The sequence below is a fragment of the Podarcis liolepis genome, assembly GCF_965112155.1.
Source record: "Podarcis liolepis genome assembly, chromosome: 8".
Classification (NCBI taxonomy): Eukaryota; Metazoa; Chordata; class Lepidosauria; order Squamata; family Lacertidae; genus Podarcis; species Podarcis liolepis.
Genome location: NC_139560.1, coordinates 41,041,250 through 41,065,180, shown reverse-complemented (window position 1 = coordinate 41,065,180; position 23,931 = coordinate 41,041,250). Strand labels below are relative to the sequence as shown.

The 23,931-nt window shown below is 39.6% G+C and overlaps 1 protein-coding gene and 1 long non-coding RNA gene across 7 annotated transcripts in view; both read left to right on the top strand.

The window, feature by feature from the left end:
- Positions 1-23,931, top strand: part of SPIDR (scaffold protein involved in DNA repair) — a 170,267-nt gene that overhangs the window by 77,768 nt on the left and 68,568 nt on the right. The window lies entirely within an intron of this gene.
- LOC310713779 lies at positions 6,559-16,856 on the top strand. The gene is made up of 3 exons (XR_014529455.1): positions 6,559-6,706; positions 14,917-15,025; positions 16,167-16,856. It is a non-coding gene; the product is annotated as an uncharacterized lncRNA (long non-coding RNA).

The window sequence follows — 23,931 nt, the reverse complement described above, 5'->3', positions numbered from 1 at the left end:
TTTTTCTGGCGGGCCTGATTTAGAAGGCGATTGGATCCGGCCCCTGGGCCTTAGTTTCCCTACCCATGGAGTATTGTATTCCACTCCAGTGTGTCCAATATAGAGAGTTCAGTATGGGACTGTGCAAATGAAGGGGCAGCATTAGTTCTCATTTGATTCTATAGAATAGAGTAAGCAGGCTGCAGACTGGAATGCAAATGATTTGGGGAACTGCCTCTTCCCCAGACAGTGGGGTCTTCATGGACAAGTGGAAAAGGTAGACCCTGGTGTTTATCCTGGGTGTACCCTTTTACATTTTCTTTGTAAAATGCTGTCATTCACTCTTCTGAGGGAAAGTGAAATGCTGTACTAGGTGACAGCTTTATTTTAGGGGTAAAACCTGTCTACCACACATGAGGCTGATTGAATCAGATTTCATTGACGGTCCAGTGGGAATACACGCACACTGCCCTAAGGAATCACTTCAGAGTGGCATTTTCCTTCCACGCACATCCCAACTGACATAATATCAGGCACTTTGCTTGTATCCAGGATGAATGTCATGTGGATGTGCTCCCTTTTTGGTCAGGTGTGAAAGATAGGTAGTTTAAGAAAGGGGAGCCCATTTGAAGTGCATGGTATTCCAAGCACAGCATGGTTCCAACACAAGGTCTGATTGCTGTTAATCCTGGAAATGTCATATTTCTGAGCCATTCATACCTTAAGGTTATTTTTTCCATTTCCTATTTTTATGATTCTATATTTTGTAATGAATATTGAGGTAGTGCTGCTATTTAATGTGACTGAAGTATTTAATCTCTATGTGATGTTGCGCTCCATACAGGGAAATTCTGAAAACAAGACAAAAAATAACAAACGAGCAATTAATAACAAAATAAAGCATTGGGTGCAGAGAGAATACCAAACTGATTCAAGCCACATACTACTTTCTTTAGCTGTTGTGTAAGCTACAACATATGATTAGTTAAAGGGTTTATAGTTTGTTTAACAATGTAATAAATTATGGTAACAAATCTAACATCAGAACTATAGCCTTAGAAGTGCACGTGTTTTTGTTTTTGGTTGCAAAAATACCATTTACCAAATAAATTTGACAGTTTTTAGTCAAAGTTGAAAGTTTCCAATAAAGTGTCATAAATGGAATGACACACTTTCAGGTGAACTCTTCTAACAGGGTACGCTTGTTTTAAAAGTTCACAACCATTTCATTTGCAAACGTCTTTATTCTCATTAATTATGTTTCAGTTCTGTTAGTGTATCAGCATGGCTAGTAATTCTTTATATGTTAGGTTTGGGGTTCCAAGTGCTTACCCATGGTCCGTGTTTCCTTTGCAGCAAGATGTCCTTATGATATATGGTTTGTTTACACATATATACAGCCTGATAGAGGGGTTCACAGCAATAACACCCCAATGAGGTATTGGTTCTTTCATAGCTACAGCCTTGCATTCCAGCAAAAATCAGGCATGGCTCTGACTCTGCCTTCCCAGCCTGCTGCCTTGCTTCCAGCTTCCAGCTTGCGTACACACACAACTCCTCTTTCAACGCTGCACTTTGTCTTTTAAACTACCAGCAAGTATACAAATTTTGCTCACTAACAACTTAGTTAAAATTATGTCATGGCATGTTGCTAAATTATGTTTTCTCAGTTTAAGTTTATATGTTCCTGGGAATCTCTGAATTTACAGTTTCATGCCAAATGTTCCCTTTAGTGATTTAAAGGGAATCAAATCTCTTACCGAATTTGGGCCAGGGAAACTTGGATGTGACTGCATGACCACAAATCCCTGGAATGGGACTCAGGAGAGTCATGGGATTTTGAGGCATCTTTTTGAACAACCTTCTTCCCTGTAGTATACACATGGAAAAATTTGTTATGATAAATTGTTTAGCATAACTCCACATCCTTTTGCAACCCCTCCTTCCTGGATATTAACTTTTTTGGCCTTGTGAAAAGTTGTTCTTCTCAATAACTAAAACTGTTGTAGTAGACAGCACCCAATTTTATATACATATATAGTGGCAGAGGATATATTTTGCTGAAAATCTGCTCAAATGAAAATTTGTCTCTTTTGGAGTCTAATCTTGCTATAGTGTATGAATGTGGCATAAATAAATAATGTGGTGTTTTGTTTTTTTGAAAAACAAAGGATGTTAAAAGGTTTGTGTTATTTATTTCAAATCCAGAATACACCCCTAAACCATGTATGGTTTATAATCGAACTGTGTTTATATAAAAAATATAATGTCATAATTAAGATAACCCAGGAAACATCCGGAATCATTTCAAATCATGTTTTAGGTCAGGGTTTCCCAAACTTGAGTCTCAAATTGTTTTTGGACTACAATTCCCATCAACCATAGCTAGCAGGACCAGTGGTCAGGGATGATGGGAATTGGAGATCCAAGTTTGGGAAACCTTGTTTTATGTTATTTATTTGGGCCTTGCCTGTGTTAAAACCATATACCCGTCTAATTAAATTTAGGGTTGTGCATATTCCTTGATCATACTGTGGAATCAGTCAATTTTGTTACTCATTCTGTGAACAATTGGTCTATGGAACTCACAGCTACATTGCTTAACAAATATGGTGAAAGCGTTATATTTCATGGACAAAGTGCTAAACTGTAGTCTGAGAGTGAAGGAGTAATTCAGTGCTTCACATTCCTTCTTTTTTAGAATATAATAAGCATTTTCTAGAGAGGGGGGGGATATTGTCTAAGCTCTAGATATTCCACTACTCACATTGTGCCTTCTTCCCTTCCCCTCCATGCTCCCATAGCCAAAATGTTTAAAATAAAATAAAAAGCTACCTTTGCAGCACTGTGGAAGTGGTGGATATAACGTTCTATGGAAGTACAGAACTTTGTACCTGACATTTGGTATCTATTACTTTGATGTTCTACTCTGGGGACTGTAGTTTTGCTTAAGGTACTACATGTGAAGAAATAAAACACAAGCATTTCATAGTCTGTAGGTTAGCAATAAGGTTCACTGCTGATTCTGACTAAAAATCAAAAGGGAATGTAAATATGCTGAGCTGGATAACTTCTAGTTTAGAAGTAGTTAATATCCTGAAGGCTGGATAGGATGACGTGAACAACCATGCATAGCATGAACCCATCTGAGGAATTTCTAGCTGAGTCATGTTTAACCCTCTGTTAGCATAACTAAACCCTTCTTTGTTCCATCTCCCTTCCCCCTCAGATGTATGGAAGAAGTAGAGAAACAATGCACAGTCCTTTTATGTATGTATTTAATTTTCTAAGGGCAACTACTCAAGGTTCAAGGATCTGATAAAAGTAACAACAAACAAGGTAGACACAATCACAGTGTGCATTAGTTCAATAGGAAAATAATCAGATTTGTGTTTGTTTTGAGCAGTTCATACCACCATCAATAATCTTAACATGAAGCAGTTTTTAATGTGATTCATTGCAGGCTACAGCTGCTATCGCATTCAATTAGTTCTACTAGAGACTGGAATTTCCAGACCGTTCTGAACATTGGGAGATGAAATGCTCTGCTGACGTCAGGAGCTGCTCCTGGGAATGTTTTGCATTCCTCTTCCTGGCAGTGGTCAGGTGGCTTCCAGCAAGAAGGAAGGAACAGCCTCTTCCAAAAAGGAGGGGGGAGGGAACAAGTAGGGAAAAGAACAGTTTATAATAAAAGTATTGTGGAGGAGGCACTTTCAATGCAAGCCAGATTTGAAATTGGAACCAGATGCTTCACATTTGAAAGCTGCATAAATGTTAAATGCATCTATTAGTGACTGCGATGGCTGAAGTATTTGGCTGTCTGCCACACTTTTAATCTCATTGCTCTGTACTGAAAAGAAAAATAAAAAGGTTGAGAAAAACAGATTTTTGTTTTGTTTTGTTACTGAGCTTTAGACTAGTATTTTTGGAGAATAATTTGAGGGCAGGAAGTCTCTTTTAGCAGAAAGCTGTGCAATATAAAAGGGCCAATGAGATACATACTTCTTAATTATGTTGTTATTGCTGTAAAATAATATATTCAGTTCATCATGAAATGAGAAATATAGTGATACTAAAGATTATAAATGGAAGAGTGAATATCTTTAGTTGTTCACATATATAACAACAGTTTATTTGCAAAGTATTTAGCTTGGCATCTGCTGTCTATAGCATTACCAGTGAAACTGCATATTTAATTTGAGCAAAATATTAATGGAGCATCTGAAGTTAATGGCTACTCCTTACTTTATAACATGAAATGTGGGCCCTGCTGAGAATTCTCTGAGGATTCCTCACTCACTGAAATTCAAGCTAGATTGGGATTTAAGTTCTGTATTGGGAGGAATTGTGTCTGGACCAGAATGGATTCTAGTCAAAAATTTCTAGGGAGCACTAGAAATTGCCATAAATGTGGATGTGGCTTATGGATCTCATCACAATATTCTGGAGCAAATCTCTACTTGTCCATGTGTACTAAGACCTATTGTGACCTGGTGATGTCCCTAGGCCATGCCAAATTTCATCATTCATCTTTAAAAGCATCTGATACACTTTGCAGGTCAGCTGTGTCATCAACTCTGCATTGTTGTGTGATGCTTCAGAGATCTCTGGAATGTTGTGATGACATTGTCGAATTGATGAAGTAGTATGTGATGTACCAGTGCATCTTTGAGTCAATTTTGTGATCAGTTTGGTGAAACTCTGGAGGTTTATGCAGTGTGCAGGTTGGTTGCTTTGAGTCTAGAGTTTTTGGTGGACTTCAGAAAATATTCTGGGCCCATCAATACTTTTTCAGAGTGTAAAGTGGTTGGTTCTAGCATCCCTGGATAAAATATCAAAAGGTATTTAGACCATATCAGACAACTGCTTGTTTCTTGTCACACCACTATCCTCTAGCAAACATTGGCTACGGTTTATTGAGGGAAATGACACATAAGTGTGCATTCTACATTGTTCTTTCTGCTGTTTTTATCGAAGCTTCTTATATGGTTTCCATGATCTTGGATGAGAATATTTTTCTTACGTTTGTTCTAACTGGGCTGGATTCAGCTACCAAGTTCCAGTTGTGGAGGCCTGTGTCAGGACTTCCATTAGTGCAATGTGGTTCCCCCCTCTCTTCCACCACACATTCCTCATGCCCCCTTGAATATGGTTCAGGGGTTTGGAAGAGCCTCTGGAAAAGCACTTGGCATAGAGGAATGGGGAATCATTCTGTCTGGCAAGCTGAAATTCTTGTGCCATAGCACTACACAGAATTCCATCCACTTGAGTACACCAGTAATTAGTCTGACAGCACCGTCTAATTATTAGACTATAGAATTTGGACAAATAATATTGCTGGGATGAAGTTCCTTTGTGAACATTATTTATTAAAACTGAATTCCATGTGATCCTTTTGTGGTACGTGACATTCTGCACTGAAGATCGTAATACAACAAGTGCATCTTATATGTGGTAGGCATGTCTTGCCAAATTAATATTGCAGGCAAGGAGACAATGGCAATGGGATGACAAGACGGCATCAAAGAGTTCAAAATTTCAATATTATCTACCTATCACTTCCTACTTCTAAGTGCATTAATAGGCACCAGACTGCAGAAAATGTCAACATACTTAGGTCCTGGAATGTTTCTGACTGGGAATCCAAAGTTTATTGTTGTTGTTTTAATCTTCTCAAGCTACAAAGCATTGGTATGAATCCTTCCCTTTACGTTATTTATTATAAAACAGGGATCAGCAAACTTTTTTAGCAGGGGGCTGGTCCACTGTCCCTCAGACCTTGTGGGGGGCCAGACTAGATTTTGGGAAAAAAATATGAACGAATTCCTATGCTCCACAAATAACCCAGAGATGTATTTTAAATAAAAGCACACGTTCTACTCATGTGAATACACCAGGCAGGCCCCACAAATAACCCAGAGATGCATTTTAAATAAAAGGACACATTCTACTCATGTAAAAACACGCTGATTCCCGGACCATCCGCGGGCCGGATTTAGAAGGCGATTGGGCAGGATCTGGGCCCCGGGCCTTTGTTTGCCTACCCATGTTATAAAACAAGCACTCTCCTGAATAATAGGATGACTCGGTGCAAAGGAAAACAAAGGTCCTGTACCTTAATAATTGTGTAGAAGAGGGATATTTGGCCAGGGAATGCTTGTCATGCCGTAATGAGAAAGATGTACTTGCTGGTGTTCTTTTTGTATAACATTTCAAAGAACCACTCTTATGTCCTGTTTTGTATCTGAACACCCTTGTTTGGGGAGTAGTTGTACTACATAACAGCTTTACCAGTTTTGAAACCAGTATCTTGGGGTTAAGGTTCAGTATAATATGAACATTTTATGCTTTGCTATTTGATGTTGTCTTTGAGGCTTAAATCACATAGGTAAGAATAACTTACTCATAAGCTGAACAGTGCTTATGTTTCATATCTTTATATACAATGTTCACTGATGAAGAAGAAATATCCCCACTATTAAAATAGCTAAGCTTTATTTTTCTGCAACAAAGAGAATCACTGAAAGCAGCATGGTTGGTAACTGCCCAAAAATGTAATCTAATGCTTATGTGGCTCCAGTGAAATGTGCAAATCTTTGTGTGTTTCCTGGTATATACTGAATTGGATCTGCAGTTTCCTGCTATATGGGAGGAGTTAACACTGAGGAATTTCCAGAAATGTTGAGAACTGCTGACTCATAGTACACAAGCAAGTTATCCAGCTGAGGTTAGTTTCAGGGAGGTTTTGGAGTTCTTGGCTGAAGCAACTGAAAAGTATTGCAGTAACATACAATTTTATTTTTAGCAAGGTGGGGGGAGGCTGTTTTGCTTAGCATAAAATGCTTGCTGACCGACATTTCACAGTTTGAGTTATTTCTTTATCTATTTTTAGTATTTGGAAAGCAAATTGTTTTTCTGACATTACTGCCCTTTGCTGTCTGTCCCCTCCCCCCCAAAAAACATTGTTAAGGCCTTGTAAAAGGCACTTCAGCTGTTAACAGTAGATCATAGTGGCTTTAAAGATGTAAATAAGAAGGTGATTTCCCAATTAAGTCAGAGTAAAGTCAATGGAATCAATGGACAAGTTACTAAAGTCTGTTAATTTCAATATGTGATTTGGTTGGATATCACCCATAGATCCAAAAAACTTGTTGAAATTGTATAGTCTACCAATATTTGATTCACGTTTTAGGAAGCCGTTTTGAACCTCATGGATCATATGTTGGATTTATGCAAAAATAAAAAAAGAGAATTTGTAATATGAATGGTAGTAGTCACTTTCACTTCAAAGGAAAAATTCCAAATGCATATAGATTCTAAAGCAGAAATATATGTTTTCTCTAATGTTGACCAAATACTATAGAGGCAGAGGGGGTCTTCCTGAACTTTACCCCAGGAACTAGTTCTGTATCACACTTGATAGCTTTTTAGAGCCAAATTAAACTTATTAGTTGATGTTTTTATTGGCTGCATCTTAAACAATAGTTTATGGTTTATTGTGAATGTGGAGATTACTCATACTTTATTCTTCTTCTAGTTTGTGTGTGAGCAACAAACAGTAATCCGGGGCTTAATGTTGCATCCAAACCGAGAATCGTGTTGTATGTTGCTCAGACAAGCCACATTTGGGCAGGAGGAAAGTATATACATATCCATAGTAAATCATTGTGTGTGAACACAGCCAGTGGTATTTGCCTAGTAGTACATGGGCATCATGTATGTACATATATGAACATATGTGCCATCTAGGAGTTCCCAATTAATGTTTGTATTGCATTGTGCGTTATGCATTGTTACAAACTCTGCTTCCATATGAACAGCAATTTGTAAATAAATATTAATACTAATCATTTCTAAGATTTTCTGCAATGTGTTAAAATGTGTCGTTGAGTAGAATTACATTTTAGCCTTCAGTCAAATTTCAGGTAATAGTTTATTTGTAGTGAAATGATTTGATCTCTGTTCTTAGGTAACAGAAAGAAATCATTATTGTCCACACAAAGTGAAGCTTTTCAAACAGTGAGTAGTTTTTAGTGTAGGAAAGCCCTTGGTTCAAAGCGTTTTCTGTTAAGGCATTTAGCATTCTTTACAAGACTATGCAATGTTTTTAATATAGAAAGAACATGCTGTCTTGTCCTTATACAAATTCTGATTCTTAGATGTTAAGTAAACCCCTAGGTATTTGACCTTCTTGACCACAGTCAAACCTGTTTCCTCTTGAAATTTCTCCTTTTCCATATCTGTTAGGTTTTTCCCTAAAACTTTGGTTTTTTGCTTGTTCAACTTAAATCCAGCTACCTGACCAAACTGTTGTATTATTTCTAAAACCTTTTTCGTACTAGTGTTTGGCTCTTGCAAAGTCAATACTAGGTCATCTGCGAACGCTCTTAACTTATAATGTTTAGCTCCGACCTGCACACCTTTGACCTGCTGGTCATTTCTTATCATATTCAGCAACACCTCCAGAACTGAAATAAAAAGTAATGGGGAAATCGGGCACCCCTGTCGTGTTCCTTTTTCTATCTTAAGTTCCTCAGTCACAACATTGTTTACAATCAGTTTGGCTTTTTGTTCAGAATATATTGCAGCCATACCATTCTCAAAACCCTGACCTACCCCCATCCCATGAAGATTCTTCCTCATAAAACTCCAAGAAATATTGTCAAAGGCTTTCTCCGCATCCAGAAAGATCAATACTGCTTTAGTGTTTATATTCACCTCTAGCTTTTCCAAAATATCTATTAGATTCCTTACATTGTCTGCTAGATGTCTTTTAGGGAGAAAGCCTGCTTGGTCTTTATGAATCTTCTCCATCAAGACTCTTTTAAATCTTTTTGCCAAAATGTCTGCAAAAATTTTGTAATCCACATTAAGCAGAGATATTGGGCGGTAGTTCTTAAGTTGGGTCTTTTCAGTCTCTGACTTTGGTATGAGTGAAATATATGCCTCTTTCCACGATTCAGGTGCCTTTTTTCCCTCAAGGATCTCATTACAAACTTCTCTTAGTGGTTGAGTCAACCATTCCTTCAGCGATTTGTAGTATCTGGAAGTCAGTCCATCTGGTCCCGGAGATTTGCCCAGTTGCATATTCTGAATGGCAGCCTCTACCTCTTGTTCTGAGATTCTCTGGTTCAAATCCATCTTACTTTGATGAGAGATGTTTTGTAGTCCATATTTTCCGAGGAATTTGTCTATATCTTCTTCATTTTGCGGGCCTTGGGTGTAGAGTTTTTTAAAATAACTTAAAAAGCAATTTCTGATTTCATTGGGTTTGGATATGTTCTTTCCATCCACCTCTAGGCTTGTAACTGTATTTAGTTTCTGCCTTTTCTTCAGTTGCCATGCCAAAAGTTTGCCACATTTATTTGCTGATTCAAAAGTCTTTTGCTTCATTTGCCTTATCTTCCATTCAATCTCTTGGTTCATCAATTCCATATATTGTGTTTGATATAATTTGATCTCTCTTAAAATGTCCTGAGACTTTGGTTTTGTTCTTAATTTCCTCTCTCCTTCCTTTATCATTTCCAGAATCTTCTCTTTTTTCTCATTTTGTTTTTTCCTCTTTATTGAGTTTTGTTGAATCAAAAATCCTCTCATCACCGCTTTACTTGCGTCCCAGATCACTCTTTTCTCCACGTCGGTCCTCAAATTTATTTCAAAATAGTCTTTTAGGGTCTTTTGGGCCTTCGTGAGAATCTCCTTGTCTCGAAAGAGGGTGTCATTCATTCTCCATCTAAATTGACCAGTTGTTGTGAGTTTCATCTCCATCTTCACGGCGTTATGGTCGGAGCAAGTTTTTGGGCAGATTTCCACTTTCTTAATCTTTGGAGCCATTCCACTAGTAACCCAGATTTGATCGATTCTGGTCCAGGTCATCATTGCTTGGGAGAAAAAGGTTCCCTCTCTCTCCAGAGGATTCCTTGTTCTCCAAATATCTATCAAGTCCATGTTTTCAGTCATTTCGAAAAAAGTCTTAGGGAGTCTCCCTTCTTTGGTGACTGTAAGTCTTTGTGCCTTATCCATATTGGTGGAGACCACGCCATTCATGTCTCCCATAATTATCATATTGTAATCCAGATAGTCCATCAAAGTTTCATGAAGTCTCTTAAAGAAGTCGGATTTGCCTTCATTTGGTGCATAAATTCCAACAACTAAGAATTTTTCTCCTTGTACTTGTATCTCCACAGCCAGATATCTCCCTTGTTCATCTTTAAATATCATTTTTGGAGCCCATTTCTCCTTCACATATATTACAACTCCTCTCTTCTTAACTTTGTCTGATGAGATAAATTCTTGTCCTAGCCTTTTGTTTGAAAGTAATCTCCTGTGGGCTCTGGTTATGTGAGTTTCTTGTAAGCATATCAAGTCCAATTGTTCTCTATTCAATATATGAAATACTTGTCTTCTCTTCAAAGGCCCATTGAGCCCATTACAATTCCAACTAAGGAATTGCAGAGCCATCTTGTTATTTTCCTAAGGCTCCTCCAACAGCTCCAAGTTGTTGCTCTTCTTCTGATGGTGGTGGTTTTTGTCCGAACGAGAGATTCAGGATATCCAATGCTCTCCTCTGTTCTGCAAGTGCGTCCACAGTCCCCTTCTGTAAGTCCTCCTGGTATCTTGCCAAAAATTTGTCTTTATCTTGAATTGTCTTTATTTTCACTTTCTTTGCCTTGTAGTCGAATGACAGTCCTTGTGGGAACTCCCACCTGAAACGAATAGAATTCTTCTTTAGCAAGAGAACCAAGTCCTTGTAGAAGTTTCTTAAATCCAAAATGTATTTTGGGATGTCTTTAAAGATCTGTACAGCTGAATTTCCAATTTGCAAGGCCTTTTCAAAGTGTAATCCTAGTATTTTGTCTCTTTCCTCCTTGGATCTGAGTGTAATCAAACAATCTCTCGGTGTCTTTCTGTCTTGCTTTTTCCCCAGTCTAAAGGCAGTCGTAATTTTGAATTCGTCTTCCTCAAGGTCCCAGCAATCCGCAAACTCCCGTGTCAAATATTCCACAAGGCTGTCTCTTTCATTCTCCGGAATCAGTCTTAATTTTAAGTTTCTCTCTTTCCTCTGTAACTCCCACAAGGCCAAAGTTGCATCATGCTCATAGACCTTCTTGGCAAGCGGCTCTAATTTCTCCTGTGTCTCTCCAGCAGTGGCTTTGGCCTCTTCGGCAATTTGGCGCGTGGTGGCGTTTTCCTCTACCAATTTATTTATAGATTCTGTATTCTGGTTTAATCTTGCTGATATTTCTGTTAATTTTTGTGTGTTCTCTGAAGTCTGTTTTGTCAAAGACTCCAGAGTTTGGTTTATCTTGAGCAGGGCCTCTGTCACAGCTTCCATAGAAACGGCTGCTCCTTTGTCTTGACCTGTTGTTCCTGCTGATCCGGCTGTTGCGCCTGAGATTGAGCCTCTTTTCTTTGCCTGTTGCAGCTGCAGCTGTTGTTGTTGTTGTTGTTGCTTGATCTTGGCTCTTGTGACTATCTCTTCTTGTGGGCCACTCATGTCAAGGTCAATTCCCACGGGATTTATTCTCCCTTGGAAAATTCCACTGTCTTAAGCCGTGCCGAGCTTTACTTTATCCTCTAGAGGGAGCAAATCAAAATGGCCATAGAGCAAAATTTCCAAATACAAAAACAAAGGAGACAGTCCAAGGAGTAAGAAAAAAGGAAATTAACACAGTCAAAGTCAATGTTGCTAAATGCTTATAACTTCAAATTGCCACAGTTGCCCAATTTATACTGTTTCTTCTTATAATATACAGTAGTCAGGCACTGTGGAAACTTTGTATCAAAGTATCGCTTCACAGGAAAAAGTCAGTTCAGTGTACTGAAAAGGCAGACCGTTTCGTACTTTCAAATAGATGAGACAGCAGAGGTTTTTTCCCCCAAATAAATCATGCAGTTATTGGTCAGATTCACCTCCCCTCTGCCCTGCTTGCTAGAGGGGAGATCAAAGGTTTAAATGTCCGGTTTAGCTGATCAAAGAGCGGGTTTAAACGGATGCAGGTTTAGAGCTCCGTTGCTTTCGCTTTCATACAGTCGGGGGGAGGCAGACTTCCTTTGTTTAAATCTCCCCCGTTTTTAGCCCAATTTTTAAAATTCAAAGAGTCCCGGTTATTTTTCAGCTCTTACTCACGGGGAATCAGTCCAAATTTTCTTTTCAGGAAGGAATCGGCGCTCTCCGCTTATGGCGACGCGGCTTCACTTCGCAGGCTGGGTAGCGACTCTCAGCACCGCGCTCACTCCCGATGTCGATCCGTAGCCTTTAAAAAGGCTCTTTCACGGTACCGGGGGGCGCAAAGGTGCCCACCGAGTCTCCTTGTTCTCAGGCTTCAGCGCCTGGGATTTTAGGGGTCCCCCGCTTGCCGTAGCGGGTAAGACCCGAACTTGCGAAGCAGTCCTTCTCCGGAGCTCGGAGCTAGGACCGCCATTAAGCGCTGGCACCGACCGGAAAAATGTTGGTCAGAAATTAAAAAAGATTTAGAAATATGGTCAAATTTGAAACTGTCAATGTTAGGCCGAATTGCAGTAATTAAAATGAATGTATTGCCTAGAATGTTATTTTTGTTTCAGACCTTGCAGATTATTGATAAGATGGAATGTTTTAAGAGGTGGCACAAAGATATTTCGAAATTTGTCTGGCAGGGCAAAAAGCCCCGAATTAAATTTAAAATATTGACAGATGTTAAAGAAAGAGGGGGTTTTGCCCTGCCGGACCTAAAATTGTACTATGAGGCAGCAGCTTTTTGCTGGCTCAAAGAATGGATGCTCCTCGAGAACACGGACATCTTGGATCTGGAAGGTTTCAATAACGCTTTTGGTTGGCATGCATATCTTTGGTATGATAAAGTCAACAGTGCCTTTAAAAATCACATTGTCAGAAAAGCATTGTTTAATGTTTGGATAAGATATAAAGATCTATTGGAAAACAAAACCCCTAGATGGGTGTCACCAGTGGAGGCTAAAGCAGTGAAGAAACTCAATATGGAGGTCGGATGGCCGAAGTATTGGGAAATTTTAGAACAGGATGGAGATAAGTTCAAACTACAAAGTCAGGAGAAATTGAAGCATAAAGTAGAAAATTGGTTCCAATATCGCCAAATAATGGAATTTTTTAAACAGGACAGGAAAGTCGGTTTTCAGGTGGAAAAATCAAAATTAGAAACCGAACTGTTAGAACCCAATACTAAGAATTTATCTAGAATGTATAACTTGTTGTTGAAATGGAACACACAGGATGAAACAGTTAAATCGGCTATGATTAAGTGGGCTCAGGATGTTGGACATAACATCATGTCAGCTGACTGGGAATGGTTATGGAACACCGGTATAAAATTTACGGCATGTAATGCCTTAAAGGAAAACATTATGAAAATGGTATACAGGTGGTACATGACCCCAGTCAAGCTGGCAAAAATCTATCATTTGCCCGATAACAAATGTTGGAAATGTAAAGAGACTGAAGGTACCTTTTATCACCTTTGGTGGACATGCCCGAAGATTAAGGCCTTCTGGGAAATGATCTATAATGAAATGAAAAAGGTACTTAAATGTACCTTTCCTAAAAAACCAGAGGCCTTTCTCTTGGGCATTGTCGGCCAATTGGTGACAAAGAAAGATAGAGCTTTTTTCATGTATGCCACAACAGCAGCAAGAATACTCATCGCAAAGTATTGGAAGACACAAGATTTACCCACTTTGGAAGAATGGCAGATGAAAGTGATGGACTATATGACACTGGCCGAGATGACAGGCAGAATCCGTGACCAACGAAAAGAGACGGTGGAAGAAGAATGGAGAAAATTCAAAAGCTATCTTAAGGACTACTATAAACTTAATGAATGCTAAAATGCCGTGGTTTCCAGAAACAAAGGGGTACAGGGATATAAGGTCAGATTATAAAAGAGGACTAAGATGATAGAGATTGGAAAGTAACAATTGGGAGTTGCTAGTTGAACTATGGACATTGGGATGCAGAGAGGGGGGGTATGGGGAAGTCCAAGAAAAGAGGTTTATGAAAATATGTTTGAAACTATACGTGTATGTTTGTCATTTTTAGTGTTTGTCTGTTTTTCTTAAAAATGTTGTAAAACCAATAAAAATTTTATAAAAAAAAAAAAAAAAAAGAACATGCTGTCTTGTCAATGTCAGTGCGGTGTTTGGAATTTGTTCCACGGTTCATTGAGGAGGAGCGTAAGTCATAAGCCAAATGTCAGAAATGATATTTAGATGTTTCATCCTATGATGGGTACAGTCTGTATTCAAAGAACATCCAAGTTTGTATGTAAATAGAAGTCAAATAACTACTTTTTAATTAATGTAGTGAACAGCCACAATAAAGTCACTTTTATCTGAACTGTGCTTGCAGGCATAGTTTTGAAATGCATAACATTTTTGTTGAGTTTAGAAGTGAAAAGCCAGGATGAGCAGGAACATTCCAGTGTTAGCAAATCTTTCATTTGGAAAGCTGTTGCTGCACGTGATTTGTTTTGCAGAAAGAGGTTCAAATTGTTATAGCAGGAATGGGAAATAATGTGTTGATGTGTGCTGGTAGTGGTATTATTGTGGTTGTACTTGGAATACTTGATCTAAAATGTCTGTGATGAAAGTGTTTGTTCACTCTTAACATGCGTACATTGAAAATATTGCAGATTTTCACATTCTGAAGCTGGATTGTACAAGCACAGCTTAAAATTGTGTCAAGGAGGAATACATTCCTTCCAAATGTGTTTATTTAGTTAGAATATTGGAATAGTTAATCAGCAAATCCCTCACCCCTAATCATACGTGTTATAGTCCTTGTGGGATATTTGAGAATGGAGAGTTTGAAATATAAATTGTTATCTATAGTTGAACTTCCTCACTGATAAACAAATGAAATAAATGCCTGTACTGCGTGCTGTGTGTGTGTGTGTGTGTGTGTGTGTGTGTATTCTCTACCAGGAGCAGCAAGACATGCTGAAAGGATTGGGAAGTCCCCTTCTCTGGGTCAACAGAAGGCAGAAAAAGGACACTAGCTTCCTGGGTGAAGGTGGACTTTCTCATCTAACAAGTATGTTTCCTGCCTTGGAGCAGGCAGGTCTCAGTGAGACCTCTTCCAAAGCCATTTGTTAGCAACATTATTATTTGAAAAGCAAACTGAAAACTTTAACATAGAGGAATGAGAAAGAAGACTGTTGTTTTCTTCTTCTCCCCACCCCCATCACTGTTTTTAGTCTAATTAGGGAACCTAGACCGGCGAAGCATTCACCTAGGAATTTCCAGGAGGACTTCTGTAATTCCTTATTCCTGAGCTGAGGGACAATGAATAGGGCCAGGAAGCGCTTGATCAATCCTCCCCCAGCCTACCTCTGATTTCTCCAGACTCTCTGAGCTCCCTATCTCCCCGTCTTTCCCAGTGGGTCCCCTGAAGTGTGTCCTCTATTTAGGGGTGATATGCCCATCACTCACCCCCCTCACAGAGGTTTCATAATCCGTTCCTCAGGGTGGGATTGGAGTTGTGAGTGGAGGCTTTCACCAGATGCACCAAGAAATTGAAGTCAAGCCTCTGAAGTCTCAAAATGTGCATATTTTGTGTCTGTGCGTGCGCTTGCGCTTCAGAAGGGGAGAATATTTCAATTTAGCTCAAGATAGGCTTGGCACCCCCCACCCTATTCTATTTAGTGTAAATAAAGTGTCGTTTATGTGCACTGCCATACTAAGTAGTTTAACAAATCCCTACACCAAGGAGTTTACAATCAAAATAAAGACATGGGGGAGCAAAGAGCAAAGGAAGAGACGAATAGAGGCAATGGTAAATTGCTCTAGATCGTCTCATCCACCTGTCTAGCCTGCTTGAATTCAGATTTCTGTTTTGTAAGATGAGGAGGGTGGGAATCACAGGGTTGCCCTTCTGGTGGTGACTAGTAGACTTTAGTATATTCTGCTAGTGACAAGGAATCCCAGAACTTTGAGAATCCTAGGTATTGTCAGCAACTAATATTGCAGTAGGAGGCTTCTGCAGCTATAACTATTTTGAAAATCTTTTTTGGGGGGTGGGAGGACGTTCCATGAGGACTCTTCCTCAGGACAACTGCTTTTATAAGTCGAAGCTTTTAGAATGTCCTGATCCTCTATGAGAAATTTTGTCTGTTTTCTGTAAGTCTCCATTATAACGCTAACTTATTTTATTGTACTTTTATTCTGCTTTTCAGATGAATACTTCTCCCATCAAAATAAAAATGAGAGTCAGACCCTTCCCTCAGGCATACAAACTAAAAAAAAGCAACAAAACACACCAGAGTAGTAGGGTGGAGAATGAGAGGAATCCTGATCAGTTTTTTCCCTTATTTGTTAAGCGTAGAATCTGCTTTGGGTGTAGGGTGCTGTTGTTTTCAGTATTAGGTGAGTTCTTATAGAGCCTCCCTAATGTAATTTTCTCCACTATTACCTTTGGCTCTGCCTCGGCCCATTCTTTGACGCTAGCCTGTTCGCAACCATTTAACAGATAAATTTGCTGGCTCCTGCTCCACTTACTTGCTGTGAAATAAATGTTTGTGGTTTTTAGCAGTCTTCTGCTTTGCTCTTTTGGGTTATCATTAGATGAAAGTTTGCTCCTAAAAAACAAAATATCTGTTTTAAGTGATGACCTACCTTTGCTTTAGACCAGGTTTCTTGTTACACTTATGATGAAAATTATATTCCTCTTGTAAGAGATTGAATGCCATTCTTGTGTATTTGCTTAAGAACTCAATCCAGTCATTGTGTTTGCAGTTTGGCTGTCTGCCTTCTTCCAAGTACCGTAACTGACTAAAATGAGCAACTCCCTGGGAGAACAGAATCCTGGGGAAAAAGAGGGGGAAACCCACAGAGGTGAATGAGTTCATTTATGTTCTGTGCCAGAGGTCAACTCATAGTCCATTGTATGATACTCTCATAAAATTTCAACTTTTCTTCATAAGCTCTGTTTGAGTAGCATGTCAAAATACATTAAAACAAATTTCAACATGGCTGCTTTTTAGTTTATCAGGTTAGCTTTTTAAAAGTCCTGGTATGAGTATCATGTTCATGTGTAAAGGCTTAGAGATAAAGGTTTTCAGCTTCTGAAATCTAAAAGATTATTATTTTTACTAATTTTATTTATTAGATTTATATACCACCCTTCATCAAAAGATCTCAGGGCGGTGCACAAGTGCTCTTTATTCGTGGTAGCTGACTCCTTTGAAATACTGTGTTTTACTATGTTGCAACTCAAAATGTGAGCAAAGTAAGACTGCTGTTTCCCCATTTTTATATTCAGTTTTGTATATTTAAATATTCAAAAAACCGAAAGAATAATGAACAATTACAGCACACATCCAAAAAAAATTGTGTTACTTTTAACCTTGTGCCTGCACTATTCTTCTGTTATTCTTCTAAAATGACCCTGGGAAAACACATGATTGTTAGGTAAAGCTCTTGGATAACAATTCATACAAGGTGTAAACAACTTTTTTGTATATCCTATTCTCACAGAGACCAGTCAGATGTCTGTGGGACACTGGCAAGTAGGACTTGAACTCAAGAGCACCTTCCATTTCTGTGGCTTCTATCAGCTGGTATTTAGAAATATTATTGCTTGTGACTGTAGAGGCAGAACATAACCATCATGACTAGTAGCCATTGATAGCCTTCTCCTCCATGAATTTATTCATCCAGTCCTCTTTTAAAGCCATCCAAGTTGGTGGCCATCACTTCTTCCTGTGGCAGCAAGTTCTATATTTAATTATGGACCGTGTGAAGCACTGAAAACCTAAAAAAGTGGCAGAGCATCTTTTAAACTGATTGCGGCAGGAAAGCCAAACAGAGCTGAATAGTTTTCAGTTTGGAACAAATCATCCTCCAGGAACGAGGGTGAAGATGTTTATGATTGTTCACATAGTGGAAGAACAGAAAATGCATTGAGAGTCCAGGGCACCTAATTGCAACTCAGAGAGGCCGTAAAGCATGGTTCAACAAATCAGTCTGTCCATGAGCTGCATGCAACTTGTGCTCTGCCACTTTGCTCCTCTCTTCCTCCAGTTGGAGAAACAAGTAATGGAGCATCTAGCTTAGTGTTGCATCTGAACTAGCAAACAAACAACCAAGATTTGTTTTAAGCTTCCCGGTTTGTTCAGCAGAAACATACATGCACTGGTTTGTATGAAACAGCAAGGCAGCCACTCTGGTTAGATTGCAGCTTGTGTGCAGTTTAATTTGCCTAGTCGTGTTCAGTCCCTGGTGTTTCTGGGTAGGGCTGGGAAAAACCTTTTCCTGAAACTCTGGAGAGCTGCTGCCTGTCCGTGTAGATAATGCTGAGCAAGATAAAACTGGCATTCTGCCCCCTCCCTCCAATTGCTACGACTGAGTGGCTAATCTTTTGCCCCAAGGGCTCTAGAAGTGGATGTGCATCACATTGACAACACTAAGGCATGCACATGCAGAATAGGGGGTTATCATCTGTTCCCACTCATCAAATTATTGATGGTGGGGGCATGATTTGCATTCCCATCAGGGTTTAGACCTCTCCTTCCATACTGGTAGTGTGCCTACTTTAATTTTCTTTTTTTTTTGCCACTGCTGCCAAAATGTGGGTTTTTGGAGGGGCTGGAAAAATTTGTTTGGAGGTCTGGGTAAAACCCCTGAACAGCTAGCCACCTCTGGTTTATCACTTTAGAGTTGTGTCGAAGCATAGCTAATGAGAGAGAGAGAGAGAAATCTGGATATTTTGCCCATGTTGAGATTGAGTTGAGAATATAGGACGTGTATATAAGAATATAGGATGTGTAATATATTCAGAATTAAGTAACAGTTTTTAATCTAAAATGTGATTTTGAATATCACTGAAAACATTTTAACAATACTTTCTTTTCATGTAATTGTAAAGTTAACCTTCATCTTGTTGTTATAGCACCAAATAATTATGCACAATTCCTTTGTAGTGGAATGTGTGATTGAAAGCATGCTGTTCCATTGCGTCATTTGTTTGAAATAATAATACGAGCTCTGGTGCTTGACTGATGGTTTAAGACACTATCTTTATGTAATATCCAAAGATCACAAATTGAACATATATAGACAATAGAAGAACAAATCTGTTCACATACTGATATCCAATCTTGCATTTCTATGGAATCTGATCTGGGGCACATCCGCATTTCCTTTTTTTATTCCTAGTATCATATGAAAAGTTGTAAAGCCTGAGGAGGCAAAATGGTTTCCATTCTTTTGGAACCACTTTTATCTGCTATTCTAGAAACCGAAAATTAAGCTACTATTGTAATTGCCATGGATTTGAATAATATTGTAGGGGTTATTTTGTTTTCAGTCAATATAAATACAGCAACAGAGTCATCTATGCTTGGGATGGGGAACTGGTGATCCTCTAGAGCAGCAGTTCTCAACCTGTGGGTCCCCAGATGTTGTTGAACTACAACTCCCATCACCCCTAGCTAGCAAGGCTCAGGGATGATGGGAGTTGTAGTCCAACAACATCTGGGGACCCACAGGTTGAGAACTGCTGCTCTAGATGTTGTTGTATTCCATCTCCTTTCATCCTTGGCCACCGATCCCTGATCCAAACCTTCCCAGAATTACTGGTTTAGTGCACTGCTCTGTGCTGTACTGCTGTATGTGTACATTTATGGTTGGGACATAAATGTTTTGGACATAAATGTTGATTGTGGATTATGAAAACATATATATGATGTGAAGGAAAGCTTCCTCTTCAGATTTAAGACTTTATTCCTTAACTGAGTTTTGTTGTTGTTTAGTCGTGTCCTTCCAGTGAGCACTCAGGGCTGATTTGCGTTTTGGTCTCTGGTTCCTCTGCTCCTTTGAAATCTAGCTTGTACTATACAATGCAGTCATAACCATGTCTACTCAGAATTAAGTCCTGCTTAGTTCAGGTGGCTTACTCACAGGTAAATGGATGGTAGTTGCCTTCATATTAAATTACTTTTCAGCCCCTGTAAGTAACTGGTCTGCTGCCAGATAAACAGAAGCTGTGAGTTTTGTAAAGCCAAAACTGTCCCTGTAAAACTATCCTGTCTGATATAGGGGCTGGAACATCCTTCCCCGTGATAGTGGAATCAAACAGCTTAGAAGGTAAAGGATTATGACGGTGTCTTTCTCTACTGGGTCAAGAGGTGTCACCAGGCCAGAGGCAGAGGAGGAAAAGAGAATTTGGTATGGCCTTCCATCCCAAGAAAAAGGGGATACAGAAGCAAATTTCTGGCTTAGTTGCAGGATTAACATTAATTACTCTATTTGTAGGTTAACTAAAGTGACTATGGTTCCAGTAGTAGATAGGTAGCCGTGTTGGTCTGCCATAGTCAAAATAAAAAAATTCCTTCCAGTAGCACCTTAAAGTTGCACCTTAAAGGTAGCACCTTAAAGGTGCACTTAGTTGGTCTTTAAGGTGCTACTGGAAGGAATTTTTTTATTTAAAGTGACTATGGAATTGTTCTCTTAATTCTAGAACTTTGAGAGCAGTGAATTTATCTACATCAAAATGTCTCTTTCTCCTCCATATATGAATGCAAGTATCTTTGAAAATTCTATGCATCTATTTGGTTTCTGGTTTTGTTCTCTCACGTCAGTAGACTCTTATCTCAATGTCTCTGAATCTTCATGGCCTGAGGAAGTCGACCTCCTCTCCAGTTGCATTTCATTGAAGCAGTGAATACACAACAGTGTACAGGCGAGGCTCATAGCCTGAGAGACAGAACTTACTAGTGTAGGAATTTACTCATGCAGATAATAAAAATAATTGCAGAACTATATATTTATTTACTAAAAGCAAAGCTTGTTTTTCTACTTGATTTCTTTTCTATTTTCTTTCTCATCCATCATTTCTGTTATCCAACACAGGCACATAAAACTTTAAAGTGCAGAAGAGAACTCTTTTGCATTCTGGAAACATTAAGATTTTAATATTTAACTTCAAGGGTGACAATTCTGCATTAAGGCATTCAGTACACCAGTAGCATGAAGCAAGTTGTAAATCTACACTTGTGAGTGGGAAAATGTTGTAGGCTGGTGTTGTTGTTTTTAGTACTTCTCCCTTCCATAAAAACATTTGTTTTGAGGCTACCACTAGGTATTGTGTGGAAGAAAACTTGGGAATCCTACATTACACAAACACTCAAAATAGTTTATTTCTGCTCTCCTGTTGGTGTTCTGCAATTACTAAACTTCATTCCACATAAAATATTACCTTATGAACCAGAAGCAGAGTTCCACTCACAGAATGGGTCTTGTTGTTTTTTGCCTTGAACTCCCAACTGCCAGCCTGTTGTACCATCCCCACCCCTTCACCATTCCTAAGGGTTGAGGGATCTTATGGAATGGAATGGAATGAGATGTAGTGAAGAGACCAAAGCTCACTATAGCTGAATGGGGGAATAGGAAATTGGGGGCCAAATTGTGCGATTGGAAGTGTCTTTCCTTTCATGCTAGCCACTCTTGGATTGAAGCGTAGTAATAAAGTCATATTATTGACTTTATTCAATAAATTTACTCATACCCCCTCTCCTCCCCCTGTGTGCTTTTCTCCGTAGCCAATTTAGCGGGACACATTGCACTGGCTGCCACTAGTGCCAACTAGTTGTATCTGGCCTTAGATTTTATGTTTACTTCTATTAATTGCAGTGGGTTTTAGAAGAGGGGTGGTACTTTTGTTGGGGGACATGTCATGTTCCTTCTGGGGAAGTTTGTCCACCTTTGGTCCCATTGAACGTCAAGACCCTGAGGCCTCCCCCCATGATGAATAAAGACACTAGGACACAGCATATTAGGCTAATGGTTAATGGGCAAAATTTAGGCCACAACTTTATTGGTTACAGAATGTGAGCAGTATTGGCTTAGGCATTGGTATTGAACCGACTATATCTGACTCCTGCCCGCCTGTAGGAAGTCTCACAAGGGTTAACCACCAGTAGGGGGAACTTGTTGATGCACATCAACTGGAAGCTCCCCCTAGAGTCACTGGAAGGTGGTGCCATGGCTCTAGCCACCACCCAGGCTTCGGACAGGAACCACTACCACCGGATTCCTTTAACAGAATACCCTTTAGTATGGAGGGGCAGGTGATGGCCACACCTCCCCTCCCCAGAAAAAGTTTTTAAAAATGCCTAACGCCAAATCTTATTAAGTCCTGATGATTGCTATGAGGTAGGCAAAAACCAAATGGCCAGTGCCAATTTGCCAAGTGGAAAAATTCCTACCAGGCTCCTCAACGGTGACCAACCGAGGTCCATAGTGAGGCCAATATCAAAGACCTGAAAAGAGGGCAGGAGGGCGGGAAATCCTCAAAGCTGGAACCCAAAAGGACATTCCCCTGCCACGCGGCTGGTTAAATTGCCTAAGCCACGCCCCCCAGCTGACCGGATTGGTTGGCCAGGGGCCATGACACGGCAGGGGCTCTCCTGATGATGCAGGGGCAACATCCAACCCCCTTTGTGAGCGAGAGACCGTGTGGTCTGCTCACAGCACCGGCCCACCCGGAAGTAGACTGGCCTTGCGGAATATCTTCAGGAGAAGAAAATTCTAAGAAGTAAACCCTACATAAATCTGGAGTGGAGTCCCTAAAATGTGTGGATGGCGCCTTGTACACCTTCTTCTGGAAACTCCTGTAGCCATTTTGGTGCAAAATGTCTTGCTCTGCTTTCCTTTGGACTACATGAGCGAGGCTGAGAGGGGAATCTTGTCATCTGGGCAGCCCAGGGCCATTATACATACACTGCCTGGGCTTGCATCACGGGGAGGTCACTGTTGCTAACTTCACCCCCAGAGGTGCTCTCCACTGTCTCTTGAGACAGACAGATGCCAACAACAACAGTTAATTGTAGCTGTTGTTTTTAAATGAATTATAGGAGTCCATACTTCTGCTAAAATACCTAGTCACTGGTTCATGAAATCAGTAATAGGCCAGATGTGTCAAAAACTGAGCTCAAATAAAGAGTTCTGTGTGGGTTCAGTGTGACATAAATGAAAAACTAAAATCAGTTCATGTTAAGAGTTTTTCTTTGATTCATCTTGTTTTCCTTTCAGTCCTAACATACCCCTTTCCTATTCATCAGCATCTGTAGTATATTTCAAAATTAGCCCTAAGGCGAAGGGAGCCGACAGTCTCCACCAAGGCTGTAATATTGCTCTTCTGGCAAGCGTCCAGCAGGAATTGGATACTGATATGGTCTGCACAGGATCTCTCATCTTTGCCCAGAGCCTGTCATGGTCATCATGTTAGAACTGCTTTGAGCAGACAAACAGATAATGTTTTTAAGAAGTGTTGTATATAGTGATTAGGATGTTAATAATGCAAGAAAGGAGCAGTTACTTACGTCCTAGGATTAGGGGTTGGTACTGTAATGCACAAACCATTTCTAATCCTTTGACAATCTTTATTCTGCACCCTCTAACATTTCCTAGGAAGGCAAGAAATCTTCTCTTGATGAAATGTGGTGCTAAGTACCCTTCACATTTTTTTCAGCTTTGCTTACTTACTTACTTACTTGCCACCTTCCTCCCTAAGGTCCCAGGGCAGGTTACAACCTTAAAAACAGTTTCAAACAACTTGCAATCATAGAATTAATGCGGATCCTTTAAAAAAAAATGCCCCTCAAGTGTCAGAAAACAGGGTAAAGAGGTGCATTCTCCGGAAGCCATAAAATGAAGGTGCTATAACCTTCAAGTCTGCTCTTGTAAAGCTATTTCATGCAAATAGTTATGCCCATATGATTTCTCTCTCTCGAAATGCAGCTGGATAGGAAGATTGCTTAATTGGTTTTGTTGGAAAGATTTAAAAGAAGATTAGACAAATTCATGGAAAATTAAGGCAGTCAGTGACTATTAGTCCTACTGGTTATAATACCATCAGTATTGGAGGCAATATCCCTCTCAATACTACTTTCTTGAGAACGTGAGGAGGAGAGTGTTGTGCTGCTTGTGGACTTTCCATAG